This window comes from Chenopodium album, chromosome 24, assembly GCF_948465745.1.
Source record: "Chenopodium album chromosome 24, dcCheAlbu1.1, whole genome shotgun sequence".
Classification (NCBI taxonomy): Eukaryota; Viridiplantae; Streptophyta; class Magnoliopsida; order Caryophyllales; family Amaranthaceae; genus Chenopodium; species Chenopodium album.
This window is the reverse complement of record NC_137857.1, coordinates 13,887,827-13,910,722: the sequence shown is the minus strand read 5'-3', so window position 1 is coordinate 13,910,722 and position 22,896 is coordinate 13,887,827. Positions and strand designations below refer to the sequence as shown.

Genomic DNA, 22,896 nt, shown 5'->3' with positions numbered 1-22,896 from the left:
TGACGAGGGAATCTTGGGTTTATAAATACCCAAGATTCACGCAGCTTGATGGGATTTTTTTTATGTAGGCTTTTCTTTAGTTTTAGTTTAAGTGGGATTTCATAGTTTTATTCTTGAGAGTTGACTTTTGTTTCTTTTAGTTTTCATGTTATCACGCAACTTTTGGGATTAGCTTTCAGAATTTAGCTTATTTAGTTTTCTTAACTTTGCTTTTATTTTCTAGTTCTCTTTGTTGTTATTAGTTTTAAAATTGTTATTTACTTTATTTTAATTCTTGTTTTTATATGTTTGTTTTAATTGCTTTGTTTAGTTTAGTTTTAATTATGCACGAGTAGTTTAATTTCTAGGGTTTGTGGGGATCCATAAATAATATGAAGAGGTAATTTATTATTGTTGATTGTCAATGCTAGATTAATTTCCTATTGATTGATTTAATACTATGCAATTAGATTAGCGCTGGTTTAATTGTATGAGTTACGCAATATTGATTCGAGATTCGAGAGATGAGAATTAATATTAAGGCCTAGTTTCAATAGGCAGTTTAATTTATAAATGGTTAAGTCGAGATTCGAGAGATGAGATTTAATACCAATAAATTAACTCTGTGATTGTAATACGTAGCGAAAGCCCTTTATGATCTGATTAATTGATACATTGATGATTGATTAATATGTTTTACCCTGGAGTATTATTTATTGGTGAACCTATGCCCTAGGCCTTTTAATATTTGTTTTTTCTCCTACTTTAATTTCTCCCTAATTTTATTCTTCGTAGTATAGACTTTAATTATAACAACATTGGTTACCTTGATAATTTAGATTATAATAATTAATTAGGAATAAAAAGACTTGTTTCCCTATGGATTCGACCCTACTTCCCTATCTACTTTAGTTAGAGGACCTAGGTATTACTTTTGATGAGGGGATACGATTTTACCTTGTCAAAAATTTGGCGCCGTTGCCGGGGAAACGGTTTTATTTTTATTTCTGATTATTTTTGTAGTCTAGATTATTATTTTTATTTTATTTTTTTTTTCTCGTCTCAGAGAACGCAAGTTCTTTAAGATAGTTTCTCATATTTGTTTGTTTAGTACAAATCAGGAATGAATCAAGCATGAATCCACCGCCACCACCTCCACCTCGCAAGCTTAGCGATTATTCGCAGCCGTCCCTGACATATTTTCCACATCTTTCTCCTACACCAAATCTAGAGGGAGTACAATTCGAGATCAAACCCCAGTTTATTACTATGATCGAAAGGAAGCAATTTAGCGGAGCTAAGGGTGAAGACCCAAATCTTCATATTGCAGATTTATGTCAATATTGCAACACCATTAGGCAAGCTGGGGTCACACAAGACCAAATCAGGGAGATTCTTTTTCCTTTTTCTTTGTGTGGTAAGGCTAAATTATGGTATAATGGATTGAATAGAACTGCACTTGGTATTACTGACTGGGATACTCTTGTTTTGAATTTCTATAATAAATATTACCCTGCAGAGAGGACAGCTTTGTTAAGGAGTTCAATCCTAAATTTTTCCCAAGAAGCGGATGAATCTTTATATGAAGCTTGGGAAAGATTTAAGGATTTGCAGAGAGAATGTCCCCATCATAAACTAGAACAGTGGCAGATAATCCAAGCTTTCTACAATGGGCTTGGATATAATTCAAGAATGATTTTGGACTCTGCAGCTAACGGAAGATTTATGAATTTGGATGTGAATATATCGAGTAATGTTGTCGAAGAGATGGCTATTCATAATTCCCAATATGGGAATCCCAGAGGATTTGCAAATAAGGGAAAACATCAAGTCGATTCTATATCCTTTTTGCAAGCACAATTGACTTCTATTAGCCAGAAATTAGACAATATTAATAATTCTAATTCATCTTCCGTTGCTAATGTTTCTGCTATTGGTACTAACCCTGTAATATTTTGTGAAAATTGTGGTCTTGTAGGTCATTGGGCGCAGAATTGTAGGAGCTCACTTGAGAAGGTTAATGCTTTTCAGGCATATAAGCAAATTAGTCCATACTCCAACACCTACAATGCAGGGTTGAAAAATAACCAAAATATGTCGTACAATAGTACGAATGTGCCTAACCCCCCACCACAGGTACAACAACCACAGCAGAGGTACTACCAACCTCCACATCAGAGACCACAACAGGTTGTTACTCCTCCATTTGATTCTGACCTATCATATTTCAAAACGATGTTAGGTACTATGCAGAAGCAGATGCAGAGTAGAGATGCGCAAATTGACTCATTGATAGCACATAATAAAATGATAGATACTCAGATTGCGCAACTTTCGGCTACTCTGCAAACTCGCCAGCAGGGAGCCCTACCATCACAGCCAGTACAACCTACAGAATATGCGAATGCAATTATCCTGAGGAGTGGTTCACACTATGATGAGCCTCCTATGCCCAAAGATGATGAACCTGTTATAACAAAAATTGCTAATCCTGATTCCGTTATACCAAATGATGTTGTTAATAGCCCTGCAGGGCTCCAGGGTAGCACTAATATTTCTGATAATTCTTTGCAGGGTAGACTCCATGACAAGAGTGGAGATGTACAGAAACCAGTTATCAAACTTCCATTCCCTAATAGGCATTTAAAGAGTAAGTTGGATAAGCAGTTTGGTAAGTTTTTGGAGGTTGTGAAAAATTTGCAGGTAACGGTTCCTTTCACAGATTTAATTACTCAAGTTCCTGCATATTCTAAATTTATGAAAGAAATTTTAACTAGAAAAAGATCTATTAGTGAGGTAGAGACAGTTGCTTTTACCGCAGAATGTAGTGCTATATTACAGAATAAATCTCCACCTAAACTAAAAGATCCGGGTAGTTTTTCTATTCCATGTCATATTGGTAATCTGATGATTGATAAAGCTTTATGTGATTTGGGTGCTAGCGTAAGTGTTATGCCATTATCTGTGAGCTCTAAATTAAATATAGGTAAATTAAAATCTACCAATATTACTCTACAAATGGCCGACCGTTCTGTTAAATATGTAACACCCCAATAATTCTCTCTTTAAACCTCTGAGGACCCTGAACAATATTCAAGAGAATAACTGGCGTGCTACCGCCACGTGTTCAAACGTTAAGGCTTTATCAGAAAATAGCAGCGGAAAAACTAAATCAGTTATAAATAAGTTTCAAAACCAACGAATGAAACCAAATTAAGTCATACAACTTGGAACCATTAATGCCCTTATTCAAAACCCAATAAAAGTAGTAAGTGATTAAATTCAGTGTTCAAATAAATTCAAACCCAAAAGAAATAGTGTCGAATAAAATCGAATTAGAATAAATTCAAACTTGCAAAAGAAATAAAATGAAACAACCAACTCTCTAATCAAGATCCCACAACCCTGATGAATGCTGCATGTGTAAGAACCTGTGGTAATTCTGCTCCCCAATATTACAAGTGTAAAAATTGGATCGTCACAGGGTCATTGAAAGGCAAAGGCCATGACCAAAGAAAGACACACAAAGCACGCAATCAACAAAGCTGAGTACATACAAGCTGCAAAATAAATTAAGAATTCCATAACATGCTACTAATAATCAATCATCATGCATCATTAAATTATAGACTCAACACACGACTCAACTATTTATATTACTAAGACTCCATTAATTAATAATAGGTAAATCATTATTTTTATTCATTGGATTACGCAATAGACAAGGTTGTCCAACCCATGCTTCATTTGGAACATCAGTAAAAGAAAAACCCCATGCCTCCTTTCGGAAACATCAATAAACATCCAACGACCACGGGCGCGACTCCGTGACCGTAGTTAGTATGAGATCTCACCTAACTCCTAGTTTTGAAAAATATTTGAAATAAGAGACTCGTAGATCAGACGACCTCGAGAAAAGTACACGGCTAATACCCCATGTACCCCAATCCCTGATTGTCATTACTCCAGAAGTGCACCAATCCAGAGTTTTATTGCTCATCCATCTTGCACTTTACGTGATTTACAGGTTTAGACTTGGTGATGACTCATATGCATAACAATACAATCAATCCAATATCAATTCAATCAAGTAAAACAACTTTTCAATTTCAATTCTTGATTTATTAGTGGCAAGCAACATTTATTATTTATTCCTTTACTACCTCGGTGTATAAACACCTTGAGTGCATAAGGCACCCCAAACTCTTAACATTGTCTTATAAGACATGAACCATTCCTTTACTCATCCTATTTCATTAAATCATGAATGAGTAATAATTAAGTCATTTCACCAATCACATACCTTTGCCTCTAAGCGCACCTTGCATAATTAGAACATAATCAATAATTACAATAAGGAACAGTGCACGTCAAAGGAAATTCACAATGTATAACCAAACAATTTAACCCAGTCATCCCTAGACATGATACTAAGTTCTCGATCCGTCCTTAAACATGCACCTAAAAGCAAGGTTTTGTAACTTGTACGTACCTTGAGCAAACGAATTGGTATGCCACTTTACTAACTAGAAATCACCTTCAATAAACTCCTCTCCTAAGCCAAATAATAACATCTCAATCAATACCCAATCAATTAAATTTACAGCAATACTAACTTACTTTAAAACCTTCAAAACCAAATCAAACAACACTTTAAAACCTTCCCTTTTGTTAAAAATTAAAGGCTTATATATAGTTCTTTAAATTTTTCTTCATAAAAACCTTAAAATACACTCTTATACATGAAATTACAACAAGTTCAAAGTCTAATAAAAATCTGAAAATTATATAAAAACCCCTAAAATCTCTCTTTTTAATGGGTGATTAAACCCTCTTTATAAAACATCAAAAGTAGTACTTAGAAACTATTTCCAACACTTGAAACTTCAATAAAAACATATATTTATGCTTAATTAACTTTAAACATAATTAATTTTATTAATCAAACTCAAGGATAATATTTTAAGTATGTAAAAACTTCGTTAAAATCAAAAACTGCCCGAAAATCATATTTAGAGGTTGAATTTGGCCTCGAGAGGGTGGTGCTCACTACCATAGGTAGTGAGTCTTTCTTAAAACGTGGTTTCCACATGGAAAACACTACTTTTTTGTCAAAATCGGATGAGTTTAGAACCTGATCGGGATTAAAACGGGATTAATATTAACGAACGGAAATCTAAAAATTAAAACACGAATCTATGTGTTCAAAATAATCTGGAATTAAGTTAAATAATCAGTAGTTATAATCACCAAAATTTCAAAACATCATTACTATAAAAGCCCTAAATCAATTGTTCATAAAAATCCTAAAATCATGATTTTCAATAAATTGAAACCCTAGGTTTATAATTCATAAAATATGAAATTTATAACATAAATATAATCTGAAATTTATAATCTTTATACCATTAAAATATAATTTGATACTAAAAATATAATCTTTATACTAAAATCAAAACCCAAAACAATTAAATTAACATTAAGCAAAATAATGAAACAAAGGAGGATGAAAATAAGACTAACCTTTTTGTGTGGGAAATTTTTGGAGATTCATGGGATATTTATAGGAGAGAATTATTGTAGGGTAAAAAGAAAGATTGGGCCTCATAAAAATAATGGGTGGATTAAGTAAACAAATGGGGTTAGGCTTGTATGATTGGACATAAATTGTAGAATAAAGGTGCATAAAATAATTTGTTCAAATAATTTTCGACCCAGATTAATAATTTGAAACTTTTGAAATTAAATTATGAAAAATAACAAATAAATATTATAAATAAAATAGATTTTCATTTATAAAATATTTAAAAATACGGGGGATTACAAAATATCCTTTAGGTATTTTAGAAGATGTTCCTGTTAGAGTAGGTAAATTTTATATACCTGTTGATTTTGTTGTTCTTGATATGAAGGAAGATTTGCAAATTCCGATTTTTTTGGGTAAACCATTCCTTCATATTGCAGGGGCAATAATTGATGTGAAAAGTGGTAAACTTACATTATGTGTAGGGGATGATAATATTACTTTTAATTTAAATAATGTTCCTAAAAGCCCCATGTTAGAGGAAAAGTGCTATAGTGTTGATGTGGTTGATGTAAATAATTTTTCTAATAAGCCCCAAGCTCTCGTTAGAGATCCCTTGGAGGCGGTATTTTGTGTTGCATCTTCCGCAGGAAAAACTAATACTTGGAAAGATGATGTGGATGCTATAGAAAGAGCTCTAAATTGTGTAGGACTTGGGTTTGAGGATGAACAAGTGGAGAAAGAGAAGCAAGTTGTAGAGTTTGAGGCCGTAGTGAAAGTCCCACCCGATCGGGTGGCATTTGCTCAAACAAGCAAAAATACGAAGGAAATTAAGGCCAAGAAGAAGTATCGAGCAGCAACTGGTGAAAAACCACCTGGTCGTAGCTTGGAGACGGGCCCGGTCGGGCGCGAGACCGCGGCAGCAAAACTGGCCAACTTCAAACAGCCATAACTTTTGCGTTTCTTAACGAAATTTTGCGTGTGACCTATCATTGGAAAGCTCTTCAAGTCTACTTTCCAATTCAATTAGTATCACGTCATTATAATTTGTATAAAAAAAGTTATGAGCAAAATAGTAGACCTGACTCGTTTTTACCTCTTCTCTTACTAACACTTTGTTTCTATTTTGTCCAAAATTGTACCAAGGTGATGCATTGCAATGTTTGGGATGGTGGTGGAGACAAGTTTGATGATGAAGGGTAGTCATTTGGATTACAAGCTTCCCTTTAAGCCAATGAGGACATTGTCTGATTTAACTTGGGGGGATTTCTTGTATATTTAGGTACTCTTTCTTTCCTTTTTCCTTTTTTTTTTCTTTGGTGTGTTTAGTTTAGTTTTTAATGATTTCTTAGTATATATTTATTGCTTTCCTATATGAGAAAAATACAAAAAAAAATGAAAAAAATTAAAAAAAATCCAAAAATACGTTCCAATGAATAATGAATCATACTTCTCTGTGCCCCTTGATGAAAATTTTTCGAAATTATTTTGATTCTTGGTTATTGATGATAAATATTGAGGATTAGTTGATCATGATTTGAAGTTTGATTGCCTTGGAACCTTAACATGCGTCAATTTTGTCCAACTACTTGTGAATATAGTGCTTGACTAGTTGATTTGGTTAGGAATGTGTGATTAGTTCCTAGTATGTCAATGCATTTGAGTATTGGTTTGCAACTATGAGTAGTGTTTCATAACTCACTATTATGCACATGTGGAGGACGAAGGCATTTGTTCTTTTAGGTGGCCTTCAGATCTATTTAGATACATTTGTTCCCTTCTTGCTACCCATGTTGTTGCTTGTGCCCTTTTATTGTTATTAACCACATTACAAGCCATGTTTTCCCCATTGGTTACTAGTCCCAAGCTTGGCTTAGGGGAGCTATTAGTGAGTGAGGTGATGGAGTTTGTAGTGTGCACATTATTTGCACAAATTGGGTGGGTTTTGAGAAGTAATTTGTTCTTGATCATATTTTTGTTTTGATGAGTTTAAAAGTTGAATATTCTTGAAATAAAATAAAGTATGATGATATGAAAAAAAAAAAAAAGAAGAAGTTCAAGAAAAAAAAAAGTGAACTTCTAATGAAAAAAAAAAAAAAAAGAGCAAAAAGAAAAAAAGTGTTTGATGTTCAAATTATTTAAGTGAAGGTTGATCAAAAGAAAAGAGGAAAAAAGTTGAGTTTCAATGAAAATATTTCAAGTTTGAGTTCAAAGTTTGTTATTCACTCTAGTTCCATTTTATCATATTTTTATGAGTGAATATTGTAAGAGTTGGGATTATTTGATATTTTTGGAGTTGTATTTGGTGGATTTTTGTTGGAGTTAGTTGTGTTGGAGATGTATGATCATCATTTATTTTTGATCATGGGTTTATCAGGATTTGGCTCCCTTAATGCATAACTTTTCTCTCACATTTTTCCCAAATTTATCCTACCCTTTACCCTAGCCTTACATTACAAGCTGTAAAGACCTTCCAACCTTGTGCATAGAGTTGTGTAGATGTGAAAGTGTTGCTTATCTATACAAGTTATGACTTGACATATTCCGAGTCGACTAATAGGTCGAGTGTATGTCTTTTTAAACACACGAGTGTTGTGAGTTTGAGAGGGCATTGCTCACGTTAAAGGGGTTGATTGGAGAGCGATTGAGTACATTTTTTTTACTCGCCACATAAATGAGAGTTGAGTGTGTGAGCATTAGTCTTGAATTCTATATGTTCTTGTGGTTTGCTCTATTTGACAATTGTTAGGGAAGATTGGTAGTTGGATGGATTTAATTGGTTGACTTTGATACATGTTTGTCAGATTTACCTTGAATTATATTTATTGATTTTAATTGTATTTGGGGTGAAGTTTTGATTTATTTATTCATTACTTTGCTTAGGGACAAGCAAAGGTTTGGCTTGGGGGAGTTTGATAAGTCTATTTTATATATATATTTATTCCCCGTCCCACGGTCATAATTGTACTTATTTGGGCTCTACGGAGCTATTTTTATTACTAATATACGTTTTCTAGTGTTTTTGTAGAGTTGGTATTATTTTGTAAGAATTTGCAGAATTATAATAATTCCCGAGCTTATTAAACCACTACGAAGATATTGGAATTTGATCGTATTTCATGATCGTATATTTGAAGCCCAAGACCGAATTAAAGGAATTTATTTGGTGATTAAGGGCTCGATTAATGAGAAGTTCGAATAAATATTACGGACCAACCAAGAGTATAATTGGGCCAAAGGTTGAAAGGGGCCCGGCTTGCAGTTTCAAGCAAAGAAGAGCTGAGCGTGATTTGTGGACCAGCTCGATCAATGAAGAAAGGAACGGGCTTATATTCCTTGGGCCTAACTCTTGTTATTTTGCTGAAGTCGGTTTCGTGACGAGGGAATCTTGGGTTTATAAATACCCAAGATTCACGCAGCTTGTACAAATTTTTACCTAGACTCTAAGGCAGGGAACACTGCCTGCACCCCCCCTTCCGCGCGCGCCCCGCCCCGGCCCTTTTCATTTATGAATTTTCTGTAAATTTTTTATAATATGTTCATTTCTATATTGGTAAATGTTCATTTATATATCATTAAATGTTCATTTTTATAATAAGGAGTTTTTGTTCAAATTAGTATATTTTGAATTACATTTTAAGAATTTTTTTATCAATAAAAATGAGCAAATTTATTTATATGGATTGCTGCATTCAAATCATTTTTATTATTAGAAGTATTGCATCATCCAATGTACATTTTTGTTTATTCGTGTTTCAACATATGTTCATTTTTGTATCATTAAATGTTCATTTTAAGAGTTATGTGTAAGTTTTATAGTAAGATGTATGCAAATACATACATCTTAGAATTGTATTTATGTAAATAAAGAGTTGTTTAAAATAATTTCCAATATAAAATAAATTCAATTTAATTACAATAATAATGCATTTCCATACAGCTATACTATTACATGTAATTGTTTCATAAACACGAAAGTGAACATTTCCATCATCTAATGTTCATTTATGTTTAATGTGTGTTTTTTGTAGTAAACTATAGGATTATTGTAGTTGTATTTGAATATAAATGTTGTACACGTGAATTTCAATGATTTTTATTCTTTTAAAGGCGCTCATATATATTTTAACTAGTGAACATATTTTAAAATTTGTTATTTTGTAATAATTCTTTTAAAGACGATCATATAAATTTGTGTTTATGGGATTATAAGTTGTGCATGTGACTTTTAATGTTCATTTATATACATATTTGTTATGAATATTTAGTTTTTTGTTTATGAGCATATTGTTTTCCTAATATGAACATTATATAAGTCGTCAAAAAATATGAACATTATATATACTTTGGGAAAAAAAAAAGCTTATTTCCTTTTAAATGTTTGCTTTTGAAGGATGTGATTTGTAATAATATTTTGGGAAAAAAAAAAGTTTATTTCCTTCTTGTTAAAATCAAATAGAAATTTTATATCACCAAAAATTGAAATATTGGATATTAAAATATACAACACAATTCCACACATATTATTATACATACTGAATTCTCGATCCAAAATTGAAAGATACAAGCTCGTGTTATTGGTTCATGTTGCACAAATACATGTCTTCTTGATTAATTTCCTTATTTTTGTCGTCTTCTTTTTTCTCCTTGATATTATGTGGTGTAACTAACTCACTATATCCACGATTCTTTGTTTAACTAATAGACAAAAACAAATGAATTTTCAGTTAAATTTGAGGAAGAATAAGTGTACGTTGAAATGAACATATAATAGTATAGAAATGATCATCCATTAGTATGGAAATGAACAACTCTTAATACATAAATGAACATAATCAGATAATTGAATATTAAAATGATCATCTATTAATATATAAATTAACATGCATTAGTTTAAAAATGCCTATGAAAGATATCAATCAATGAACATGAAATACAAATGAACATTCATCAGAATAATTTTCCACCCCAAACTATGAAAAAGATTTAACATTAATACAATGACTATACATATATATTAATCATCTATTAACAAGTGAATGATTGTATACTAATATACAAATGATTATCTATCAAAATGGAAAAGAACATTTATTAAATAAAAAACCCGCTACGAACTAGTTTAATTAATGCTTATTTTTCTTCAGATTTTTTATTTTCTTTTCTAAAACTATTTCCTTCGTACTGCAATAAAAATGAACATTCATCAAACACCTTTGATGTTCTAATAATCGTATGTTAATATGTGAAATTTTGAATGACCATGTATTATTATGTGATTGAACATTTACCAAAATAAAAACGAATATTCATCAAAATAATTCTCCACTTCAAACTATGAAAAAATGAACATTGTTACATGAATAACTATAAATTATTAAATACATATGAATTGAATGAGCATTTGTATTAATTAAATGAGAGTTTTTTCGAAAAAAAAACATGTGAATGATAGTATACTAATGTATAAATGAGCATTTATCAAAATGGAAATGAACATTCATCAAAAGAAAAATTTCACTACGAATTAATTTTATTAATACTTACATTTTTCCAGAATCTTTGTTTTCCTTTTCTGGAACTGTTTTCTTCGTTGTACAAAAAAAAATGAAGAATGTAATGACTTGATTTACTAGTTTTTGAACAAAAATTACTAAAAGTATAGTAAATACTTACATGATGCATTTTCCACAGTTGATGTTTTAATAATTGTATTGAAATACAATCACAACAAAAAAATTTTAGTAAAACCTTGGTTTCATACTTTTTTTTGAATCAAAAATATAAACAAAACCACTTATTCTTTCGAATTTCAATCTTGTTTTGTTGAATTTTGTAGTGATTGAACAATTTTTATTGATAATTTGTCTCAAATTCGTAGAAATTTTGGGTTTGAAAAAGTAGATCAATGGGTTTAGGGAGAGAAATTGGGTGAAGAGAGAGAAAATGGGTAAGGAGAGAGAAAATGAAATGAAATGATGATTTGAATTATTTTTTTATTATTATCTTTTTTTTAATCTATAGATGGGTAAAAAGTGTGATTACTATTCAGTTACTACACAATTACAAGGGTTGTTGGGTTTGTTTATGCATTGTTTAGGGGTGGGGGTGTAGGGATAGATAGCTACACTAGAGTCTAGGAGTATATAATTACGCAGCTTGATAGGATTTTTTTTTATGTAGGCTTTTCTTTAGTTTTAGTTTAAGTGGGATTTCATAGTTTTATTCTTGAGAGTTGACTTTTGTTTCTTTTAGTTTTCATGTTATCACGCAACTTTTGGGATTAGCTTTCAGAATTTAGCTTATTTAGTTTTCTTAACTTTGCTTTTATTTTTTAGTTCTCTTTGCTGTTATTAGTTTTAAAATTGTTATTTACTTTATTTTAATTCTTGTTTTTATATGTTTGTTTTAATTGCTTTGTTTAGTTTAGTTTTAATTATGCACGAGTAGTTTAATTTCTAGGATTTGTGGGGATCCATAAATAATATGAAGAGGTAATTTATTATTGTTGATTGTCAATGCTAGATTAATTTCCTATTGATTGATTTAATACTATGCAATTAGATTAGCGCTGGTTTAATTGTATGAGTTACGCAATATTGATTCGAGATTCGAGAGATGAGAATTAATATTAAGGCCTAGTTTCAATAGGCAGTTTAATTTATAAATGGTTAAGTCGAGATTCGAGAGATGAGATTTAATACCGGTAAATTAACTCTGTGATTGTAATACGTAGCGAAAGCCCTTTATGATCTGATTAATTGATACATTGATGATTGATTAATATGTTTTACCCTGGAGTATTATTTATTGGTGAACCTATGCCCTAGGCCTTTTAATATTTGTTTTTTCTCCTACTTTTATTTCTCCCTAATTTTATTCTTCGTAGTATAGACTTTAATTATAACAACATTGGTTACCTTGATAATTTAGATTATAATAATTAATTAGGAATAAAAAGACTTGTTTCCCTATGGATTCGACCCTACTTCCCTATCTACTTTAGTTAGAGGACCTAGGTATTACTTTTGATGAGGGGATACGACTTTACCCTGTCAATAAGATTTGTTTCTTTAATAGAATTTTATTAAGGAAAAATTGTGGAAAATAATACAACCTTTGGCCCGTTCTTTTTTAATAATACAGCCTTTTGATTAATTCTTAATAATATAACCTTTGGGGGGTGTCAATTTTAAACAAGACATTACTTGTTGGTAACTTGTTTTTGAAGGTTACCGTGACACGTGTCATTGTTTTATTGGTTTTTCAACATAATTAATAAATTAATTAATTATAATTATTAAAGATATTTTTTTTTAAAAAAAAAACAACCCAAACTACCCAACCACCACCATGCCACCTCCTCTCCCCTCACCCAAACTTACGTGCGCGGCACCCTCGGGCCTCGACGGTGACGGTACGGCCGGTGACCAACATCCTCACCGTCGGCCGACCACTGCCCCCTTAACCCCGACATTCTCCTTTCCTCCATCAACAACATCAGGCCAAACCCTAACCCCTGACACGCGAGCCTCACCACGATTCAACACAACAGGGGACGTTTTTTCGATGCAAGGGATGTGGAGTGGGGGTGATTTTCAAGCAAGGAAAGGGGTGAGACGTTGTTATCGGGGTCTGAGAAAGGGAAGGAGTTAGTTTAGTGGTGTTTCGGTGGGTTGTGTGGTGGCTGGTTGCTAGAATTAGGGTGGTTTTGGTGGTGGTGGGAAAGGGGAAATCGACAGGGGGAAGGGGAGAAAGGGGAGGTCGGCGTAAGGGGGTAATTGGGTCGGTCGACGGCGGAGGAGTAGGTCGCTGTCATGGATGCTACGTGGGGGAAGGGGAGAGGAGGTGGCTTGAGGGTGAGAGATATGGTGGCTGGCTGGGTCGAGGAGAGAAAGGAAATGGGTGGGTTTTTTTTTTTTTTTTTTTTTTTTTTTTTTAATTTGCTAAAATAATATAAATTACAATTAATGTCTTAATTAGGAACTAATTTAATTTTAAACATTTTATTAAAACTAAAAATTAAAAGTTATTTATTTTTTTTAAAAAATTTATATTCAGACCTATTACATGATAACACGTGTCATGGGTAACTGGTTTTAAAGGTTATAAGTTTTTTGTCCTGTTTAAAATTGACACCCCCCAAAGGTTATATTATTAAGAATTAATTAAAAGGTTGTATTATTAAAAAAGAACGGGCCAAAGGTTGTATTATTTTCCGCAATTCTCCTTTTATTAAAAAAAAACACCTAAGAACACACTAGGAGATGACACGTGTCAATGCTAGTATGTCTTTTAGTATGTTGTTATTGATTGATTGATTCTGGTATTGGGCATGCATTTATGGTCCATACCAGATTACCAGGTAGTGGACTACTCTTATAATTTCTCGGAGTGAGAGTGTACGACTCTTTCTGCTTATCTCATATGTAATAATCAGGGATTTTGACGCGTGCTATGTGCGCAATGTGGTTAGTCTTTAGGAGAGTTTTTTTTTTTTTTTTTTTTTGGCATTTTGCTCTATTGCCCTACAATTATTTGCATAACATTTCATTATAAGTATTTGTATATATATAAGCAATAAATGGGATGGATGCTGTGAAGTTGTGTTATATTTTCGAAACTTCAATATAATTAATTAATTTAGATTTATTGAGGAAGCGGCAAAAAACATAGTATAGCTAATTAATTTAGATTAGTGAGGACGCATTAAAAATTAGGGAAAAGGTAAATCTTTTTTTTTTTTTTTTTCAAATGAGGCATAAACCAAGAAAGATAAAAAACATACAACCAAATAATTTACTAAGGAGGTACAAAGCGTGGAGTAGTCACACCTTGCACATCCTCACTAATAATCCTACGACGCTCCAACGGAGCACTACCTAGAATAACAAGACTATTCGATTGAACCACTTCACAATTGGCAAGCCAGTCAGCCACACGATTACCTTCATGGAATAAATGAACCACCATAACTTCCTAGTCATCTTTATTTAGCAGATTGTGGCAATGTTGAATCAAGTGAGCACACTCACTACTTAATTGTGAATCTGGCCTTAAAGCTTAAACACATGCTTGATTATCTAGTTAAACTTGTAGCTTGCTTACGTGTAGATTTCGAGCAAGTTCAAGCAATCAAGCCCATGAACTAGAGCCATCACCTCAGCTCTAAAGGCGTTACACCTTCCATAATATGCAGCGAAAGCCGAGATGAATTGACCTTCATAGTTACGAATAATCGTTCCTCCCCCTGCTGCACCAAGGGAGCCTTTGGCTACCCCATTAGTGTTTAAAGCATACCAGCCGATATGTGGTTTGAGCCAGGTGATCTGCTTCTCAATTCTAGCATGCCTACTGACCTAAATGTTATCCAACGGATTGCCATGAATGCAACACCAAGTCTCTTCAAATAAAAAATGAAAATGTTTGGTATAGCTAGAGTATTTAGTAGGAAATGTAATTATTAAAAAAAAAAAAAGCGCTTCTCAAACTTATACATAGGGCAAATAATATGTAAACAAATATTTTTTAGAGGTATAAACGTTTGCATGCTTTTCATAAGAGTTTTCTCATACTTTTAAAAGATGTGGATCTTTTTCATTATGTTTCTCTCTTTCTCATCCTATACGATTTATATTTACTCCGATTTTACTCTTCTTTCGTGTTTTTGTAAGCCCAAGGCTTGTTTTTGTTTGTGGCCCAAATGTAATTGATAGTTATTCATACCCAAATAGTTTTTTTTTTTAATTAAAAAAAAAGTTTCTTTTTTGACGAAAAAAAGAAGTTTAAAAGTCATCTACAATTGCTTGTAATATCAGGTTTGCTACTCCTTATTTTTTGCAGAATATTTTACATATTTATAATAATAAAGTGTTATTTCAAAAAACAAAGTATAGCTCAAAAATTATCTTATTTATACTCTATGAGTGGTAATTAGAATAAGGAAATTTTGTTTAAAACCACCCGCTAAATACTGTTTTTTGTCAAAAACCACCCACTTAAAAAATTGAGTTGCCTAAGATCACCCAAATACAAAATTTTGCTGTCAAAGACCACTGGGCTCAATATCCCGGCATTGACCATCAACTCCGGTGTTGACACTGACCACGTGACTTGCACATGACTTTTAATGACCCCCCTACCTTTTTTTTCCTTCGAATTTTTTGCATTATCCCATTCTCTCTCCTCTCTTTGCTCTCTCATCTCCTCTATTATCTTCAAGCTCCATTGTTAGCCCTTAAGTTCTACAATATTATCACCCATTTTTGAATAATAACAACATCCTCCGATAATCCCTAATTTTTTTAATTCAATAACAAGGTTGTAGGTTTGGGTGAGGTATTTGGGGTGGTAAGTGAGTAGGTCTAAGGTTACGAGTGGTGAGGGTAGGTCTTCGAAGTGGTGTGGGTAAATTTGGGGAAAAGGAGAAGAGCGATTATAGTGGGGTTTTGGTTGGTGGGCTTAGATCTGGAGAAGGGGTGGATTTAGGTAGTGGAGGTAGATGGGTTCTCAAAAATTTGTGATTGGTGGAGGTGGTTGCGATTCATGGTTGGGTAGGTGGGTTTTTGTGGGTTGGTTTCCAATAAATGTAGATCTAGGCGGTGGAATTTGCTGGTTTTGGGGTGGTTGTGGTGGTTGTGATAGTGGCTGGGTTAGTGATGGTGGTGATGTGGTTTGGTGGGTGATCAGTAATAGTCACGTGCAAGTCACATGCCCAAGTCAATGCCAGAGTTTATGGTCAACGTCGGAATGTTGAGTCAGGTGGTCCTTGCCAACAAAAATTTAAATTTGGATGGTCTTGGGCAACAATATTTAAGTGGGTGATTTTAGACAAAAAAAGTATTTTTTAGCGTGTGATTTTAGACAAAATTTCCTTGAAATAATGAAATTGAAATGTAAACACTATGTTAATAATTTAGTATCTTGGTAATTTGATGATTTATATACACAAAAAAAAAGGGATAAATATAACATTTTTTTTTTTGAAAAAGGTGTCTTTATTTTAATTTTTTTGGGTGCTATTATTTAATACCTTTATCTAAAATTCCTATAACATTTCTTTCAAAAAAAAATTCTTATCATCTATAACTAATTCTAAAGTAGCTACGCTGATGTCATTTTTTTTCAAAGTTGTACACGTGGCAATATATCATGAAAAGATTTCCCGCTCAAATACTAAATTTTTAAGCAAAATGCTACTTAATTTTAAATAGGTAGTAGCTATTATTTAGGTAATGAATTTAGAATAGATACCTATTATTTTGGTAATTTATGTTGATATTAGGTTGTTGGAGTCTTTATAGGAGTTGTTAGCATAGTTGAGGTCAAATATTTTTTTTTTTTAATAAAAAAAAATAAAATTGATTCATAAATAAGTCATATGACATTTACGAAGAGATTTAGATCTAACAAATACATAATAATTGAATCAAATAATAACATTCCGTAAGCAAAGCTACGATCGTTGTTGCAAATCGTACATTCTTCATACCCTCTTTCATATCGCTGTGATTTACAACCTTTTTCAGCGAGGGGGTCTATCGATCTGTTGTAGCTGTGCGGAAACTTTTCGTCTGATTCGTTATATTGTTGTCAAAATATTAACCTCTTTTTCAATCCTGCACAAAATTTTACCCATGAAACAATTTTATAGCAATCCATGACATAAAAAAGCAAATCCTCCCTTAAAAGGGAGAAGAAAACCTGGTCTTTTGAAGGAGCCAAATCCTCCTATAGAAGAAGAAAAACCCTGTTTTTCGAGGGAATGATATTCCTCTGAGAAGAGGAAGAGTTATTATAAACCTAAAACAAGAAAAAAAAAAATAAAAGCACACAGAAACAACGATTGGGGCTTTCCACCGGTAAAAATTGATGGAAGCCCCTTTATAATTCAACAACGGAGACTAGGGTTTTAGAGAGAGAAGAGAGGAGAGAGAAGCTAGGGTTTTATTATGCTCTAACTTCTTTGAGGTCAAATAAAGTGAACTTATGAACATTTTGAACTCAAAAAAAATATGAAAATAAAATTTACAAAAATCCAAAGATAAATTACTGTGAACCCGTGCATCGCACACGGGTGCTATCCTAGTAATATTATAATTTTTTCCTCTTGTTTCAACTTAACTACTTTAGCAATAAAGTTAATTCAATTTTTTTAAAAGGAAAATTTGATTTAAATAATCCAACCTTTGACGTATTTATTTTTAATAATCCAACCTTTTGATTATTCTACAATAATCCAAGCTTTAGGAGGTGTCTTAGATTATCTGGCCTAGCAAGTCACTTAACCTAAAAGTGCAGGTCACCTTCCGCGTGTCGGATTGTCATTTGTCCAATAAATATTTTAATTTTTTTTTAAAAAAATATTTTTTTTTTAAAAATCCCTTTTCTTTCCCCTCCTTTTTCCCTTCAAACCTCCATGACAGCACCACCACCACCACCACCGCTTCCCCTCCATAAATCGACCACCACCACTCCTTCCCCTCCAAAATCCAACAACCACCACACACGACACCACCCTCCCCTCCAAAATCCAACCACCTCCACGCACGACACAGTCGGTCCTCCCAATTGCCGAGCACGGAGCACCCCCCCTCCTCCTCCTCCATAATTCCCAACAGGCAGCAACTAATTCATTCCTCCTTCCTTCTTACTTCCTTTCTCTTTCCTTCCTCCTTCCCTTCACTCTCCATTGATTCCGATCCCCTCCACCCAGCCACCCACGACTGACCACGCACCGCCATCCGCCCTTCATCGTCCTCAATTTCTCTCTATTCGTTCTCAATTTCCGGTCGCCGCCTACCCTCTCTCGACACCGAAATCTCAGCTCGCCCCCTCGAATAGCAGAACCCTTTTTCGATTTCTAGGTTTTCGGTGTTTTAGGTTCTGGGTTTTAGGGAATTGGGGTGGATTTCGAGGGTAGTCGGTAATTGAACAAGGGAGATGGAGGGCAGCAGCGCAGAAGGGAGATGGAGGGGCAGCAGCTGCGCTGCGGTGAGGGGAAGGGGAGGGTCGGCAGGGGGGGTAAGGGTGGTGGTGGTCGGAAACTGGAAAAAGAGAGTGGGAAGGGCGGCAGAGAGGTGGGTGGCTAATTTTTATCTTTTTTTTTATTTTTTTTATTTTGTCAAAAAAATTAAAATGAAATGAAAAAAAAAAATTACCTGAGAAACAGGTTGCAGGTCACTTTGGCCTGATAATCTAAGACACCCCCTAAAGCTTGGATTATTGTAGAATAATCAAAAGGTTGGATTATTAAAAACAAATACGTCAAAGGTTGTATTATTTAAATCAAATTTTCCTTTTTAAAAAAATCATTTTGGTAACATATATATGTACACGGTACAAGTACATCCTTTTTTTTTTACACTTAAAATTACTATATATTAATTATAGCACGGGTATTAAACTAGATTTTTATTTTTTTTAAATATAAAATCCCATATACGTAGTATTTTTTTTTACTTATATCTCCCTGACTCCCTACCTTATAAAAAGCACAAGCCTACTCTTATGAATAGTGCTATGCCAATTTTACCCTTTAAAATGTGATTTACATATATACCCTCATTAATATATACTACAAGTTTTATAAATGAATAGTGTTTGGACAATTATACCATCTAAAATGTTTATTTATTTATTTGCCTTTATTAATGATAATTAACACTTTATTTTTAACTCTTAAGAATAATATGTGGACATTTATACCCCTAAATATATTTCTTTATACATTTCTCTCATTATTATTTCTATCCCTACCTTATAAAAAGTGGTTGGAAAATTATACCATCTAATTAAAATGTTTATTTATTTATTTGCCTTTATTATTGATAATTATCACTTCATTTTAACTCCTAAGAATAATACGTGGACATTTATACCCCTAAATTTATTTCTTTATATATTTCTCTCATTATTATTTTTATTTCTTATCTTATTTTTTTCCCTACCTTATAAAAAGTAGAAAATAACTCTTAGGAATAGTGTGCTACCAATTATACCCTCACTATTGTGTACAAAATTGTGTGCAAAATGTGTATTTACTTTTTTACCCTCAATAATATGTTTACTATCATTAATACATTTAATGTTTTTTTTCATTAAACATATATCATCAATTAATTTGGTTTTTTTAAACAAAATATATGTAATGCTTTTTTTATTTATTAAAAAAAAAATTAATGATTTACACTTCATATGATATTATTATTATTATTTAAAATGAAAAAAAATTGTATGTACGAATAGATGATTTATTACCAACTACCAAGGGACTATTTTATCTAATTGTTGCCTGAATGTTAATGTTTATGCGAGTTGCAGGGTGTAATTGTTTCTCTTTTTTAGTTTCATATAGTTAATCTCATATAATTATTTATGTAGAGTAATTACTAGGTTGGGTAAGAGTATAGACTTTCAAATAGTAAATGTTTCGAAAAATTGCTCTACTATTGCATATGTAATGTTAAATTACTTCTTTTAGTATATAATATGTGCTCTATGATTTTTGAATTGTATTTAATCCATTTCTAATTAAGTTTGTAAATGTTTTTGCAATATTACACTGTTGAATAATTGCATTGATGTTTCTTGAAGAAAGGTTGTGCAGGAAAAAACGAAAACTTTAAATACACATTCCATTAATTTATCAAACTATTTTCCCTAAAATCCCAATGTTGCGAAAAGTTTAAACACAACCCAATATAGACATCAAGAAAGGGCAAATCACTTCGCGCGCATCGCACGCGTCGACTGCCCTAGTTATAAAATAAAAAGTACAAGCTTACTCTTATGAATAGTGTTACCTTTCAAAATGTGTATTTACATATATACCCTCATTAAAATATACAAGTTTTATAAATGAATGGTGTTTAATTTAAACAATTATACCATCTAAAATGTTTATTTACTATTGTCTTTATTAATGATAATTACCACTTTATTTTAACTCTTAAAAAAATGTGTGGACATCAATATCAATATCAAAATCAATCATCAATCTATATATATATATATATATATATATATATATATATATATATATATATATATATATATATATTAAAAAATGGAAAGGATTGTAATCTTGTCACGTGTCGCCAATCTCGCTACGTGTTGCCATGTCACCTATTATTAATAATCATACATTAATGTTTCTCATAAAAATTTATAAGTTATTATCATTAATATTTGAACCCAAAACCTCATATTCATTGAAATTAACTTTAACTAACCACCGCTCCAATTACATCTTATGATGATTAAATTGTATAAAAAAAGTGTTATTTATGTTCATAAATTCTAAAATTTTAATTCTGAATTTATATGTGTATATTTTAACAACAAAATGATTGCAAAATTTATTTCGTTCATTTCTTTCGGTTACTCAACTATAATTCATATAGGTAATAGTTAATTAAAATATACGGCTATTTCACCAAATGCCACTGAGTAATTTAAAAATTCACCAAATGCCATCGGACTTTTCAGAATTCACCAAATGCCACTGAGTTTTTAAAAAATTCACCGAGTGCCATTAATGACTAACGGCAATTAACTCCGTTAGTCATTAAGGCTAATTATGCCACGTGGTGTATTCTAATTGGTTGCTTATTAGATTAGTAAATTAATTACTTAATAAAAAACTTTAAAAAAAAAAACAAAAACACCCACCATGACCCAGCCCCAACCACCATCTGTGTCACTGCCACCACCATATCTCCACCTCCAGCCAGTCCCCACCACGGCGCAACCCAGCCCTGAACAACCGCACCGGCGACGACGCAACCCAACCTAGCTAACCCGCGCCAACGATGCAACCCACGCCGACGACGCAACCCAGCCTAGCCAACCCACGCCGACGACGCAACCCAGCCGCGATTCACAAACTCTCTTTCTCCCTCGACAATCCCTCCCCTCCCCACCGCCGATGACCAAACTTCCCCCCCCCCCCCACGCCGGAGAACCCAAATCAGTTCATCCCCTCCGAGCTCCACCCTTTCAACCATCACGCCGGATCCCTTAATTAAAAACCCCAAAAATCGAAATCTAGGGTTTCGACACCTTAAACCCCCAATATCGATTTCCCTTAATTCGAAGCCCCTTCCCCGCTCCGACGAACCCAAACCAGCCCTTCCCCTCCCATCTCCACCCCTAAACCACCTCACTCAAACCCCAAAATCGAAAACCTTAAAATCGAAATTTAGGGTTTTGATTTTGGAGATTTCAATTTTGGGGTTTTAGGGTGTCAAGGATGGTGGTTTAGGGGGGGGGGGGGAAGTGGATGGAGATGGTAGGGGTAAGGGGAAGGGTGGCCGCCGACACCAAAGAGGATGTTGGTCGTCGGTGGGGGTGGGGGCAAGGGGTTGGGCTGGCGTAGGGGCGGTGGTGCCGTGGTGCGGAGGGAAGAGTGGCTGAGGTTTAGTTTTTTTTTTGTTTCTGATTTTAATTTTTTTTTTTTTTTTTGAAAACTTCTGATTTTATTTTTTTTTGATAAATAAAATAAAAATAATAAAGTGAACCAATTAGAATACACCACGTGGCATAATTAGCCTTAATGACTAACGGAGTTAACTGCCGTTAGTCATTAATGGCACTCGGTGAATTTTTTAAAAACTCAATGGCATTTGGTGAATTCTGAAAAGTCCGATGGCATTTGGTGAATTTTTAAATTACTCAGTGGCATTTGGTGAAATAGCCGTAAAATATATAACCCAAAAATGCAAAACAATTTTAAAGGTTTTTTCTTTTTAACCACAAAATACTATTACTAGAAGGAATTTATTATGATAGTTGAATAATATAAAAAACACCCCTTTAACAAGTAAAACAAACTGATACAATATAACATTTAGGTTGCTGCATATTAAATAACAAATTTTGATGTTCAATTATATTTAAAATATATAACAAATGATATTATTTTTATAAAGCCACCAATTTATGTTTCATTTGCCTTATTTTGTTATAATTTTTTATATACAAACAATGACCCGAGGCATTGCTCGGGCCAAAAACTAGTTTATACCCCTAAATATATTTCTTTACATATTTCTCTCATTATGCTGTCAATGACAAAATTTATAATGTGAGGCGAAACCGAAAGAGATTCCGAATATAACTAGCTATGGGCCTATGGCCGTGCGCGTTGACTACCCTAGTATATATAAAATCTCAGATACCTTATTATTTTTATTTTTAATAATAAGTCTAATGCTTCAACAACCTTGATAACAGTATAAGTATAAAAAATATTGATGTAGTCGATGTACCATTATTAATGAACTTGTATTGCCACAACTTCCGTAGAAAAATCGTGTGTTGTATAGGACTTAATCTAGTTAAAAAGTAATACGGGGTACAAAGTAAAAGTATGTGCAAGAGAGAAAGAAAGA

General features: G+C 32.9%; 1 non-coding gene across 1 annotated transcript; it reads right to left on the bottom strand.

The window, feature by feature from the left end:
- Window positions 1-1,509: 1,509 nt before the first annotated feature.
- Window positions 1,510-1,616, bottom strand: LOC145612790 (small nucleolar RNA R71). Its single transcript, XR_014106713.1, has one exon. It is a non-coding gene; the product is annotated as a small nucleolar RNA R71 (small nucleolar RNA).
- Between the last annotated feature and the right edge of the window lie 21,280 nt (window positions 1,617-22,896).